General features: G+C 42.1%; 6 non-coding genes across 6 annotated transcripts; all 6 read right to left on the bottom strand.

The window, feature by feature from the left end:
• Window positions 1-943: 943 nt before the first annotated feature.
• On the bottom strand, window positions 944-1,036 carry LOC148007535 (small nucleolar RNA SNORD116). The gene has a single exon (XR_015655590.1). It is a non-coding gene; the product is annotated as a small nucleolar RNA SNORD116 (small nucleolar RNA).
• A 2,476-nt stretch (window positions 1,037-3,512) lies between these two features.
• On the bottom strand, window positions 3,513-3,605 carry LOC148007536 (small nucleolar RNA SNORD116). The gene has a single exon (XR_015656685.1). It is a non-coding gene; the product is annotated as a small nucleolar RNA SNORD116 (small nucleolar RNA).
• A 2,474-nt stretch (window positions 3,606-6,079) lies between these two features.
• LOC148007537 (small nucleolar RNA SNORD116) lies at window positions 6,080-6,172 on the bottom strand. The gene has a single exon (XR_015655610.1). It is a non-coding gene; the product is annotated as a small nucleolar RNA SNORD116 (small nucleolar RNA).
• Window positions 6,173-8,653: 2,481 nt separating this feature from the next.
• Window positions 8,654-8,746, bottom strand: LOC148007538 (small nucleolar RNA SNORD116). Its single transcript, XR_015655591.1, has one exon. It is a non-coding gene; the product is annotated as a small nucleolar RNA SNORD116 (small nucleolar RNA).
• A 2,476-nt stretch (window positions 8,747-11,222) lies between these two features.
• LOC148007539 (small nucleolar RNA SNORD116) lies at window positions 11,223-11,315 on the bottom strand. Its single transcript, XR_015656687.1, has one exon. It is a non-coding gene; the product is annotated as a small nucleolar RNA SNORD116 (small nucleolar RNA).
• A 2,473-nt stretch (window positions 11,316-13,788) lies between these two features.
• On the bottom strand, window positions 13,789-13,881 carry LOC148007540 (small nucleolar RNA SNORD116). Its single transcript, XR_015655549.1, has one exon. It is a non-coding gene; the product is annotated as a small nucleolar RNA SNORD116 (small nucleolar RNA).
• Between the last annotated feature and the right edge of the window lie 783 nt (window positions 13,882-14,664).

The raw sequence follows: 14,664 nt of genomic DNA on the forward strand, positions 1-14,664 counted from the left end.
ACTACCATCAGCCCCAAAACACATAGTCAAAATGCCAAGTTAATCTTCAGCAAGGCCACATCAAGACCATAAGGAAATATAATCCCGCAGACACTCCATGCCTATCTTCTACGGCCATACCAAATCTAAAATTCCTAGAAGGAGTATGTGTAAGAAACAAACTTGCATGCTCACATTCTTAGATCCTAGAATAGGTGGAGATGTATGTCCAGACCATTTTGGTACAGTCAATCCATAAGAACTGCTGGCAATCTATCCGGATAGACTGACAAAAAATGTCCCAACAATAAAAATAGAAACTAGGATTAAAATGGGTGTTCTCCATACATCCATGAAGGTGGTATGAATCCTGGGACATTTCAAAGCATGTCCTTCTAGAATCCACCGACAAGAAGGATACATGCCAACCTTTTAAATTCCAATGCTCTCTTTCCAACATAAATGCCATGTCCACAATCAGTCTTTCAAGAAAACAGAGCTTTGTTTTCACACAGGAAGAGTCCACATTCCCATAGTTCCTGAGAATTGCTACTGCCTCATTCCACATGTCACCTGTAACCTTCCCGTTATGTATCTCTGTTTTATGAAACAGAAGGGTTATCATTCATGCGAAGGTTCAGACAGGGACAGAAACACATTTCCTGACATCCAGTGTACAGGGTTGCACTATGCTGCCCCCGCTAAACTTACATTTGCCTCACAAACTACTATACATTATTGTTGATGGAGTTGGTAGGGCTAACTTCCAAGATAATGACAATGATCTCCTCAACTGGAAAGCATGTTATCATTAGAGCAAATGGTGAAGCCTTGATTTAGGCCATGATTTCTGGTGATTTAGGCAAGCAAAGAACATTCTGAAGGCTCTCTCACTGGATCCAAGTCTCGCAAGATGAAGGGAGGCCATGTGAGTCCCACAGTGACATTTGTGATCCCAGGTGCTGGACCTCTGTCACGATGATAGTGGCGGTATTGAGTTTTCACTCATTTTGTTCAGCTTTCCAAGGAATGTTATATTGGAAATCATCATCGATCCAAGCACGCTGGTGTAACCCCTGCCATGACACTTACTATACTCAAAATAGATCAGGTTTGGTGAGGGAACAGAATTCAAGACATTCACATCCTTTACCACGAACCAATGGGCCTCTTCTCCAATCACAAGAGTAGCCACAGGCAGTGAGCCTGAACCAGGTCCCAAAGGATCATGATTCAAGGTTGGGAACTCCTGCGAGCTCCATCAACACCTGAGCATTTTGAGTTCCTTTGGAAAGTCAAGTGTTTCTTACCTTTCACTTCAGATATCCTCAGGCAAGAGAGCTTCAACTGATGACATCAGGGCAGGCGATGTTAGGCTTCTTCCAACTTCATCTGATGTTCCATACTCAGATCCTCTGCAAGCCGTCCTTGTCCGGTATGAGACAGGGACTCTGTCCCTGAAAGTAAAGCAAATAGCACATTCCCCCACTTTATTGGATTCCTTGAAAATCATGGAGACTGTGATGCATTGTTGTTAGTTCTTAATTTATCGAACACTTGGGCTCTCTCAGCACTCCTTCCGTCCTCTAGAAATTTGCCCCCACAATCCATATCAGAGATATTTTTCCTCCAAGGAACTGTTTGGGGACATAATTTTCCCAATTCTATCACCGAATTCCTGGAGGTTACCATGCAACAAAGTTCTTAAGATGGGACGAAGCCAATATCTGATCCCGAAAACTACAGTAGTATGTACATCACTTGAGAACCATCCAAAGAAATTTGCACGAGGTACACAACAAATGAGACCACTAACATGGCTTAATGGAAGTTGTCTACAAAAATAAGTAAATCTCAGTTCAGCCGGATAGACAGAGAAAATAAGGCCTTACTCTTCCCATGGAAACCACCAGAATCTTAATAGCTTTGGCCACAATCGGAGAACCCCCATAATCATAACTTACTACACCTATTAGTCCTACTCTGCCTTCGCTGAGAACCGATTCAAGTATCATATAATATTCTCATCCACATTAGAGGAATGGACTTCTTATGTACTCTTTCTCTATCTCGCTTCTTCACTTTCTCTCTGAAATTGACTAGCAGTGACTCTCCTAGCTTCTCAGTTTCTCACTCACATTCTCTCTATTTGGTTTCCTTATTTCTGTCAATCAAGATATCTGCTTTATATCACAGTGTCCTCTTTCACTTCCCACCCCCTCACTTCCCCCCCCCCTCTCTCTTTCTGTCTCTTACTGTCTTCCTCTGTCTCACACATGCTTAGCCTCTTCAACAATTGTTCTTTCTCTCTGTCTCTGTCCATGCTCATATATCTCCTATTCAGGTTTTGACTGGTACTAAATTCCTGTGAGTGCTATTGCTGTGGTATCTGACATTGATCACCACAGAGAAAGTGTCTGTTCAAACCCTCTCAGGTCAACAAACACAAGCATAACCTCTAGTCACTGAGATATATGTTATTATCAACAGCATGATCCTAAGCATACAGCTCACTTTCATAATCAAATGGAAACACAATTTCTTGTTGATATTTGCTTGGAGAAAAGAACAATGTCTAAGATAACAGGACTACCATCAGCCCCAAAACACATAGCCAAAATGCCAAGTTAATCTTCAGCAAGGCCACATCAAGACCATAAGGAAAGATAATCCCGCAGACACTTCATGCCTATCTTCTACGGCCGTACCAAAATATAAAAATCCTAGAAGGAGTATGTGTAAGAAACAAACTTGCATGATCACATTCTTAGATCCTAGAATAGGTGGAGATGTATGTCCAGACCATTTTGGTACAGTCAATCCATAACAACTGCTGGCAGACTACCCGGATAGACTGACCAAAAATGTCCCAACAATAAACATAGAAACTAGGATTAAAATGGGTGTTCTCCATACATCCATGAAGGTGGTATGAATCCTGGGACATTTGAAAGCATGTCCTTCTAGAATCCACCGACAAGAAGGCTACATGCCAACCTTATAAATTTCAAGGCTCTCTTTCCAAACTAATTGCCATGGCCACAATCAGTCTTTCAAGAAAACAGAGCTTTGTTTTCACACAGGAAGAGTCCACATTCCCATAGTTCCTGAGAATTGCTACTGCCTCATTCCACATGTCGCCTGTAACCTTCCCGTTATGTATCTCTGTTTTATGAAACAGAAGGGTTATCATTCATGCGAAGGTTCAGACAGGGACAGAAACACATTTCCTGACATTCCAGTGTACATTGTTGCACTATGCTGCCCGCGCTAAACTTACATTTGCATCACAACCTACTATACATTATTGTTGATGGAGTTGGTAGGGCTAACTTCCAAGATAATGACAATGATATCCTCAACTGGAAAGCATGTTATCCCAAGAGCAAAAGGTGAAGCCTTGATTTAGGCCATGATTTCTGGTGATTTAGGCAAGCAAAGAACATTCTGAAGGCTCTCTCAATGGATCCAAGTCTCGCAAGATGAATGGAGGCCATGTGAGTCCCTCAGTGACATTTGTGATCCCAGGTGCTGGACCTCAGTCACGATGATAGTGGCGGTATTGAGTTTTCACTCATTTTGTTCAGCTTTCCAAGGAATGTTTTATTGGAAATCATCATCGATCCAAGCACGCTGGTGTACACCTTGCAATGACACTTAGTACACTCAAAATAGATCAGGTTTGGTGAGGGAGCAGAATTCAAGACATTCACATCCTTTACCACGAACCAATGGGCCTATTCTCCAATCACAGGAGTAGCCACAGGCAGTGAGCCTGAACCAGGTCCCAAAGGATCATGTTTCAAGGTTGGGAACTCCTGCGAGCTCCATCAACACCTGAGCATTTTGAGTTCCTTTGGAAAGTCAAGTGTTTCTTACCTTTCACTTCAGGTATCCTCAGGCAAGAGAGCTTCAACTGATGACATCAGGGCAGGCGATGTTAGGCTTCTTCCAACTTCATCTGATGTTCCATACTCAGTTCCTCTGCAAGCCGTCCTTGTCCGGTATGAGACAGGGACTCTGTCCCTGATAGTAAAGCAAATAGCACATTCCCCCACTTTATTGGATTCCTTGAAAATCATGGAGACTGTGATGCATTGTTATTAGTTCTTAATTTATCGAACACTTGCGCTCTCTCAGCACTCCCTCCGTCCTCTAGAAATTTGCCCTCACAATCCATATCAGAGATATTTTTCCTCCAAGGAACTGTTTGGGGACATAATTTTCCCAATTCTATCACCGAATTCCTGGAGGTTACCATGCAACAAAGTTCTTAAGATGGGACGAAGCCAATATCTGATCCCGAAAACTACAGTAGTATGTACATCACTTGAGAACCATCCAAAGAAATTGGCACGAGGTACACAACAGAATGAGACCACTAACATGGCTTAATGGAAGTTGTCTACAAAAATAAGTAAATCTCAGTTCAGCCGGATAGACAGAGAAAATCAGGCCTTACTCTTCCCTGGAAACCACCAGAATCTTAATAGCTTTGGCCACAATCGGAGCACCCTCCATAATCATAACATACTACACCTATTAGTCCTACTCTGCCTTCGATGAGAACCGATTCAAATATCATATAAGATTCTCATCCACATTAGATGAATGGACTTCTTATGTACTCTTTCTCTATCTCGCTTCTTCACTTTCTCTCTGAAATTGACTAGCAGTGACTCTCCTAGCTTCTCAGTTTCTCATTCACATTCTCTCTATTTGGATTCCTTATTTCTGTCAATCAAGATATCTGCTTTAATATCAGACTGTCCTCTTTCACTTCCCCCCCTTTCCTCCCCCTCTCTCTCTCTTTCTGTCTCTTACTCTCTTCCTCTGTCTCACACATGCTTTGCCTCTTCAACAATTGTTCTTTCTCTCTGTCTCTGTCCATGCTCATATATCTCCTATTCAGGTTTTGACTGGTACTAAATTCCTGTGAGTGCTATTGCTGTGGTATGTGACATTGATCACCACAGAGAAAGTGTCTGTTCAAACCCTCTCAGGTCACCAAACACAAGCATAACCTGTAGTCACTAATATATATGTTTTTATCAACAGCATGATCCTAAGCATACAGCTCACTTTCATAATCAAATGGAAACACAATTACTTGTTGATATTTGCTTGGAGAAAAGAACAATGTCTAAGATAACAGGACTACCATCAGCCCCAAAAGACATAGCCAAAATGCCATGTTAATCTTCAGAAGGCCACATCAAGACCATAAGGAAAGATAATCCCGCAGACACTCCATGCCTATCTTCTACGGCCATACCAAAATATAAAATTCTTAGAAGGAGTGTGTGTAAGAAACAAACTTGCATGATCTCATTCTTAGATCCTAGAATAGGTGGAGATGTATGTCCAGACCATTTTGGTACAGTCAATGCATAACAACTGCTGGCAAACTACCCGGATAGACTGACAAAAAATGTCCCAACAATAAAAATAGAAACTAGGATTAAAATGGGTGTTCTCCATACATCCATGAAGGTGGTATGAATCCTGGGACATTTGAAAGCATGTCCTTCTAGAATCCACCGACAAGAAGGCTACATGCCAACCTTTTAAATTCCAAGGCTCTCTTTCCAACCTAATTGCCATGGCTACAATCAGTCTTTCAAGAAAACAGAGCTTTGTTTTCACACAGGAAGAGTCCACATTCCCATAGTTCCTGAGAATTGCTACTGCCTCATTCCACATGTCGCCTGTAACCTTCCCGTTATGTATCTCTGTTTTATGAAACAGAAGGGTTATCATTCATGCGAAGGTTCAGACAGGGACAGAAACACATTTCCTGACATTCCAGTGTATATTGTTGCACTATGCTGCCCCCGCTAAACTTACATTTGCCTCACAACCTACTATACATTATTGTTGATGGAGTTGGTAGGGCTAACTTCCAAGATAATGACAATGATCTCCTCAACTGGAAAGCATGTTATCATTAGAGCAAAAGGTGAAGCCTTGATTTAGGCCATGATTTCTGGTGATTTAGGCAAGCAAAGAACATTCTGAAGGCTCTCTCAATGGATCCAAGTCTCGCAAGATGAATGGAGGCCATGTGAGTCCCTCAGTGACATTTGTGATCCCAGGTGCTGGACCTCAGTCACGATGATAGTGGCGGTATTGAGTTTTCACTCATTTTGTTCAGCTTTCCAAGGAATGTTTTATTGGAAATCATCATCGCTCCAAGCACACTGGTGTACCCCCTGACATGACACTTAGTACACTCAAAATAGATCAGGTTTGGTGAGGGAGCAGAATTCAAGACATTCACATCCTTTACCACGAACCAATGGGCCTATTCTCCAATCAAAGGAGTAGCCACAGGCAGTGAGCCTGAACCAGGTCCCAAAGGATCATGATTCAAGGTTGGGAACTCCTGCGAGCTCCATCAACACCTGAGCATTTTGAGTTCCTTTGGAAAGTCAAGTGTTTCTTACCTTTCACTTCAGGTATCCTCAGGCAAGAGAGCTTCAACTGATGACATCAGGGCAGGCGATGTTAGGCTTCTTCCAACTTCATCTGATGTTCCATACTCAGATCCTCTGCAAGCCGTCCTTGTCCGGTAGGAGACTGGGACTCTGTCCCTGAAAGTAAAGCAAATAGCACATTCCCCCACTTTATTGGATTCCTTGAAAATCATGGAGACTGTGATGCATTGTTGTTAGTTCTTAATTTATCGAACACTTGCGCTCTCTCAGCACTCCTTCCGTCCTCTAGAAATTTGCCCTCACAATCCATATCAGAGATATTTTTCGTCCAAGGAACTGTTTGGGGACATAATTTTCCCAATTCTATCACCGAATTCCTGGAGGTTACCATGCAACAAAGTTCTTAAGATGGGACGAAGCCAATATCTGATCCCGAAAACTACAGTAGTATGTACATCACTTGAGAACCATCCAAAGAAATTGGCACGAGGTACACAACAGAATGAGACCACTAACATGGCTTAATGGAAGTTGTCTACAAAAATAAGTAAATCTCAGTTCAGCCGGATAGACAGAGAAAATCAGGCCTTACTCTTCCCATGGAAACCACCAGAATCTTAATAGCTTTGGCCATAATCGGAGCACCCTCCATAATCATAACATACTACACCTATTAGTCCTACTCTGCCTTCGATGAGAACCGATTCAAATATCATATAAGATTCTGATCCACATTAGATGAATGGACTTCTTATGTACTCCTTCTCTATCTCGCTTCTTCACTTTCTCTCTGAAATTGACTAGCAGTGACTCTCCTAGCTTCTCAGTTTCTCATTCACATTCTCTCTATTTGGTTTCCTTATTTCTGTCAATCAAGATATCTGCTTTAATATCACAGTGTCCTCTTTCACCTCCCACCCCTTCTCTTCCCCCCCCTCTCTCTCCCTTTCTGTCTCTTACTGTCTTCCTCTGTCTCACACATGCTTAGCCTCTTCAACAATTGTTCTTTCTCTCTGTCTCTGTCCATGCTCATATATCTCCTATTCAGGTTTTGACTGGTACTAAATTCCTGTGAGTGCTATGGCTGTGGTATCTGACATTGATCACAACAGAGAAAGTGTCTGTTCAAACCCTCTCAGGTCACCAAACACAAGCATAACCTGTAGTCACTGAGATATATGTTATTATCAACAGCATGATCCTAAGCATACAGCGCACTTTCATAATCAAATGAAAACACAATTACTTGTTGATATTTGCTTGGAGAAAAGAACAATGTCTAAGATAACAGGACTACCATCAGCCCTAAAACACATAGCCAAAATGCCAAGTTAATCTTCAGCAAGGCCACTTCAAGACCATAAGGAAAGATAATCCCGCAGACACTCCATGCCTATCTTCTACGGCCATACCAAAATATAAAATTCCTAGAAGAACTGTGTGTAAGGAACAAACTTGCATGCTCACATTCTTAGATCCTAGAATAGGTGGAGATGTATGTCCAGACCATTTTGGTACAGTCAATCCATAAGAACTGCTGGCAAACTACCCGGATAGACTGACAAAAAATGTCCCAACAATAAAACTAGATACTAGGATTAAAATGGGTGTTCTCCATACATCCATGAAGGTGGTATGAATCCTGGGACATTTGAAAGCATGTCCTTCTAGAATCCACCGACAAGAAGGCTACATGCCAACCTTTTAAATTCCAAGGCTCTCTTTGCAAACTAATTGCCATGGCCACAATCAGTCTTTCAAGAAAACAGAGCTTTGTTTTCACACAGTAAGAGTCCACATTCCCATATTTCCTGAGAATTGCTACTGCCTCATTCCACATGTCGCCTGTAACGTTCCCGTTATGTATCACTGTTTTATGAAACAGAAGGGTTATCATTCATGCGAAGGTTCAGACAGGGACAGAAACTCATTTCCTGACATTCCAGTGTACAGTGTTGCACTATGCCTCCCCCGCTAAACTTACATTTGCCTCACAACCTACTATACATTATTGTTGATGGAGTTGGTAGGGCTAACTTCCAAGATAATGACAATGATCTCCTCAACTGGAAAGCATGTTATCATTAGAGCAAATGGTGAAGCCTTGATTTAGGCCATGATTTCTGTTGATTTAGGCAAGCAAAGAACATTCTGAAGGCTCTCTCACTGGATCCAAGTCTCGCAAGATGAAGGGAGGCCATGTGAGTCCCTCAGTGACATTTGTGATCCCAGGTGCTGGACCTCTGTCACGATGATAGTGGCGGTATTGAGTTTTCACTCATTTTGTTCAGCTTTCCAAGGAATGTTATATTGGAAATCATCATCGATCCAAGCACGCTGGTGTAACCCCTGCCATGACACTTACTATACTCAAAATAGATCAGGTTTCGTGAGGGAAGAGAATTCAAGACATTCACATCCTTTACCACGAACCAATGGGCCTCTTCTCCAATCACAAGAGTAGCCACAGGCAGTGAGCCTGAACCAGGTCCCAAAGGATCATGATTCAAGGTTGGGAACTCCTGCGAGCTCCATCAACACCTGAGCATTTTGAGTTCCTTTGGAAAGTCAAGTGTTTCTTACCTTTCACTTCAGGTATCCTCAGGCAAGAGAGCTTCAACTGATGACATCAGGCCAGGCGATGTTAGGCTTCTTCCAACTTCATCTGATGTTCCATACTCAGATCCTCTGCAAGCCGTCCTTGTCCGGTATGAGACAGGGACTCTGTCCCTGAAAGTAAAGCAAATAGCACATTCCCCCACTTTATTGGATTCCTTGAAAATCATGGAGACTGTGATGCATTGTTGTTAGTTCTTAATTTATCGAACACTTGGGCTCTCTCAGCACTCCTTCCGTCCTCTAGAAATTTGCCCCCACAATCCATATCAGAGATATTTTTCCTCCAAGGAACTGTTTGGGGACATAATTTTCCCAATTCTATCACCGAATTCCTGGAGATTACCATGCAACAAAGTTCTTAAGATGGGACGAAGCCAATATCTGATCCCGAAAACTACAGTAGTATGTACATCACTTGAGAACCATCCAAAGAAATTGGCACGAGGTACACAACAAATGAGACCACTAACATGGCTTAATGGAAGTTGTCTACAAAAATAAGTAAATCTCAGTTCAGCCGGATAGACAGAGAAAATCAGGCCTTACTCTTCCCATGGAAACCACCAGAATCTTAATAGCTTTGGCCACAATCGGAGCACCCTCCATAATCATAACTTACTACACCTATTAGTCCTACTCTGCCTTCGCTGAGAACCGATTCAAATATCATATTATATTCTCATCCACATTAGAGGAATGGACTTCTTATGTACTCTTTCTCTATCTCGCTTCTTCACTTTCTCTCTGAAATTGACTAGCAGTGACTCTCCTAGCTTCTCAGTTTCTCACTCACATTCTCTCTATTTGGTTTCCTTATTTCTGTCAATCAAGATATCTGCTTTATATCACAGTGTCCTCTTTCACTTCCCACCCCCTCTCTTCCCCCCCCCTCTCTCTCTTTCTGTCTCTTACTGTCTTCCTCTGTCTCACACATGCTTAGCCTCTTCAACAATTGTTCTTTCTCTCTGTCTCTGTCCATGCTCATATATCTCCTCTTCAGGTTTTGACTGGTACTAAATTCCTGTGAGTGCTATTGCTGTGGTATCTGACATTGATCACCACAGAGAAAGTGTCTGTTCAAACCCTCTCAGGTCAACAAAAACAAGCATAACCTCTTGTCACTGAGATATATTTATTATCAACAGCATGATCCTAAGCATACAGCTCACTTTCATAATCAAATGGAAACACAATTTCTTGTTGATATTTGCTTGGAGAAAAGAACAATGTCTAAGATAACAGGACTACCATCAGCCCCAAAACACATAGCCAAAATGCCAAGTTAATCTTCAGCAAGGCCACATCAAGACCATAAGGAAAGATAATCCCGCAGACACTTCATGCCTATCTTCTACGGCCATACCAAAATATAAAATTCCTAGAAGGAGTATGTGTAAGAAACAAACTAGCATGATCACATTCTTAGATCCTAGAATAGGTGGAGATGTATGTCCAGACCATTTTGGTACAGTCAATCCATAACAACTGCTGGCAAACTACCCGGATAGACTGACAAAAAATGTCCCAACAATAAAAATAGATACTAGGATTAAAATGGGTGTTCTCCATACATCCATGAAGGTGGTATGAATCCTGGGACATTTGAAAGCATGTCCTTCTAGAATCCACCGACAAGAAGGCTACATGCCAACCTTTTAAATTCCAAGGCTCTCTTTCCAAACTAATTGCCATGGCCACAATCAGTCTTTCAAGAAAACAGAGCTTTGTTTTCACACAGGAAGAGTCCACATTCCCATAGTTCCTGAGAATTGCTACTGCCTCATTCCACATGTCGCCTGTAACCTTCCCGTTATGTATCTCTGTTTTATGAAACAGAAGGGTTATCATTCATGCGAAGGTTCAGACAGGGACAGAAACACATTTCCTGACATCCAGTGTACAGGGTTGCACTATGCTGCCCGCGCTAAACTTACATTTGCATCACAACCTACTATACATTATTGTTGATGGAGTTGGTAGGGCTAACTTCCAAGATAATGACAATGATATCCTCAACTGGAAAGCATGTTATCCCTAGAGCAAAAGGTGAAGCCTTGATTTAGGCCATGATTTCTGGTGATTTAGGCAAGCAAAGAACATTCTGAAGGCTCTCTCAATGGATCCAAGTCTCGCAAGATGAATGGAGGCCATGTGAGTCCCTCAGTGACATTTGTGATCCCAGGTGCTGGACCTCAGTCACGATGATAGTGGCGGTATTGAGTTTTCACTCATTTTGTTCAGCTTTCCAAGGAATGTTTTATTGGAAATCATCATCGATCCAAGCACGCTGGTGTACACCCTGCAATGACACTTAGTACACTCAAAATAGATCAGGTTTGGTGAGGGAGCAGAATTCAAGACATTCACATCCTTTACCACGAACCAATGGGCCTATTCTCCAATCACAGGAGTAGCCACAGGCAGTGAGCCTGAACCAGGTCCCAAAGGATCATGTTTCAAGGTTGGGAACTCCTGCGAGCTCCATCAACACCTGAGCATTTTGAGTTCCTTTGGAAAGTCAAGTGTTTCTTACCTTTCACTTCAGGTATCCTCAGGCAAGAGAGCTTCAACTGATGACATCAGGGCAGGCGATGTTAGGCTTCTTCCAACTTCATCTGATGTTCCATACTCAGTTCCTCTGCAAGCCGTCCTTGTCCGGTATGAGACAGGGACTCTGTCCCTGATAGTAAAGCAAATAGCACATTCCCCCACTTTATTGGATTCCTTGAAAATCATGGAGACTGTGATGCATTGTTATTAGTTCTTAATTTATCGAACACTTGGGCTCTCTCAGCACTCCTTCCGTCCTCTAGAAATTTGCCCTCACAATCCATATCAGAGATATTTTTCCTCCAAGGAACTGTTTGGGGACATAATTTTCCCAATTCTACCACCGAATTCCTGGAGGTTACCATGCAACAAAGTTCTTAAGATGGGACGAAGCCAATATCTGATCCCGAAAACTACAGTAGTATGTACATAACTTGAGAAACATCCAAAGAAATTGGCACGAGGTACACAACAGAATGAGACCACTAACATGGCTTAATGGAAGTTGTCTACAAAAATAAGTAAATCTCAGTTCAGCCGGATAGACAGAGAAAATCAGGCCTTACTCTTCCCTGGAAACCACCAGAATCTTAATAGCTTTGGTCACAATCGGAGCACCCTCCATAATCATAACATACTACACCTATTAGTCCTACTCTGCCTTCGATGAGAACCGATTCAAATATCATATAAGATTCTCATCCACATTAGATGAATGGACTTCTTATGTACTCTTTCTCTATCTCGCTTCTTCACTTTCTCTCTGAAATTGACTAGCAGTGACTCTCCTAGCTTCTCAGTTTCTCATTCACATTCTCTCTATTTGGATTCCTTATTTCTGTCAATCAAGATATCTGCTTTAATATCAGACTGTCCTCTTTCACTTCCCCCCCTTTCCTCCCCCTCTCTCTCTCTTTCTGTCTCTTACTCTCTTCCTCTGTCTCACACATGCTTTGCCTCTTCAACAATTGTTCTTTCTCTCTGTCTCTGTCCATGCTCATATATCTCCTATTCAGGTTTTGACTGGTACTAAATTCCTGTGAGTGCTATTGCTGTGGTATGTGACATTGATCACCACAGAGAAAGTGTCTGTTCAAACCCTCTCAGGTCACCAAACACAAGCATAACCTGTAGTCACTAATATATATGTTTTTATCAACAGCATGATCCTAAGCATACAGCTCACTTTCATAATCAAATGGAAACACAATTACTTGTTGATATTTGCTTGGAGAAAAGAACAATGTCTAAGATAACAGGACTACCATCAGCCCCAAAACACATAGTCAAAATGCCAAGTTAATCTTCAGCAAGGCCACATCAAGACCATAAGGAAATATAATCCCGCAGACACTCCATGCCTATCTTCTACGGCCATACCAAATCTAAAATTCCTAGAAGGAGTATGTGTAAGAAACAAACTTGCATGCTCACATTCTTAGATCCTAGAATAGGTGGAGATGTATGTCCAGACCATTTTGGTACAGTCAATCCATAAGAACTGCTGGCAATCTATCCGGATAGACTGACAAAAAATGTCCCAACAATAAAAATAGAAACTAGGATTAAAATGGGTGTTCTCCATACATCCATGAAGGTGGTATGAATCCTGGGACATTTCAAAGCATGTCCTTCTAGAATCCACCGACAAGAAGGATACATGCCAACCTTTTAAATTCCAATGCTCTCTTTCCAACATAAATGCCATGTCCACAATCAGTCTTTCAAGAAAACAGAGCTTTGTTTTCACACAGGAAGAGTCCACATTCCCATAGTTCCTGAGAATTGCTACTGCCTCATTCCACATGTCACCTGTAACCTTCCCGTTATGTATCTCTGTTTTATGAAACAGAAGGGTTATCATTCATGCGAAGGTTCAGACAGGGACAGAAACACATTTCCTGACATCCAGTGTACAGGGTTGCACTATGCTGCCCCCGCTAAACTTACATTTGCCTCACAAACTACTATACATTATTGTTGATGGAGTTGGTAGGGCTAACTTCCAAGATAATGACAATGATCTCCTCAACTGGAAAGCATGTTATCATTAGAGCAAAAGGTGAAGCCTTGATTAAGGCCATGATTTCTGGTGATTTAGGCAAGCAAAGAACATTCTGAAGGCTCTCTCACTGGATCCAAGTCTCGCAAGATGAATGGAGGCCATGTGAGTCCCTCAGTGACATTTGTGATCCAAGGTGCTGGACCTCAGTCACGATGATAGTGGCGGTATTGACTTTTCACTCATTTTGTTCAGCTTTCCAAGGAATGTTTTATTGGAAATCATCATCGATCCAAGCACGCTGGTGTACCCCCTGCCATTACACTTAGTATACTCAAAATAGATCAGGTTTGGTGAGCGAACAGAATTCAAGACATTCACATCTTTTACCACGAACCAATGGGCCTATTCTCCAATCACAGGAGTAGCCACAGGCAGTGAGCCTGAACCAGGTCCCAAAGGATCATGATTCATGGTTAGGAACTCCTGCGAGCTCCATCAACACCTGAGCACTTTGAGTTCCTTTGGAAAGTGAAGTGTTTCTTACCTTTCACTTCAGGTATCCTCAGGCAAGAGAGCTTCAACTGATGACATCAGGGCAGGCGACGTTAGGCTTCTTCCAACTACATCTGATGTTCCATACTCAGTTCCTCTGCAAGCCGTCCTTGTCCGGTATGAGACAGGGACTCTGTCCCTGAAAGTAAAGCAAATAGCACATTCCCCCACTTTATTGGATTCCTTGCAAATCATGGAGACTGTGATGCATTGTTGTTAGTTCTTAATTTATCGAACACTTGGGACCTCTTAGCACTCCTTCCGTCCTCTAGAAATTTGCCCTCACAATCCATATCAGAGATATTTTTCCTCCAAGGAATGTTTGGGGACATAATTTTCCCAATTTTATCACCGAATTCCTGGAGGTTACCATGCAACAAAGTTCTTAAGATGGGAAGAAGCCAATATCTGATCCCGAAAACTACAGTAGTATGTATATCACTTTAGAACCATCCAAAGAAATTGGCACGAGGTACACAACAGAATGAGACCACTAACATGGCTTAATGGAAGTTGTCTACA

The sequence above is a fragment of the Rattus norvegicus genome, chromosome 1 (genome assembly GCF_021556685.1).
Source record: "Rattus norvegicus strain SHRSP/BbbUtx chromosome 1, alternate assembly SHRSP_T2T, whole genome shotgun sequence".
Classification (NCBI taxonomy): Eukaryota; Metazoa; Chordata; class Mammalia; order Rodentia; family Muridae; genus Rattus; species Rattus norvegicus.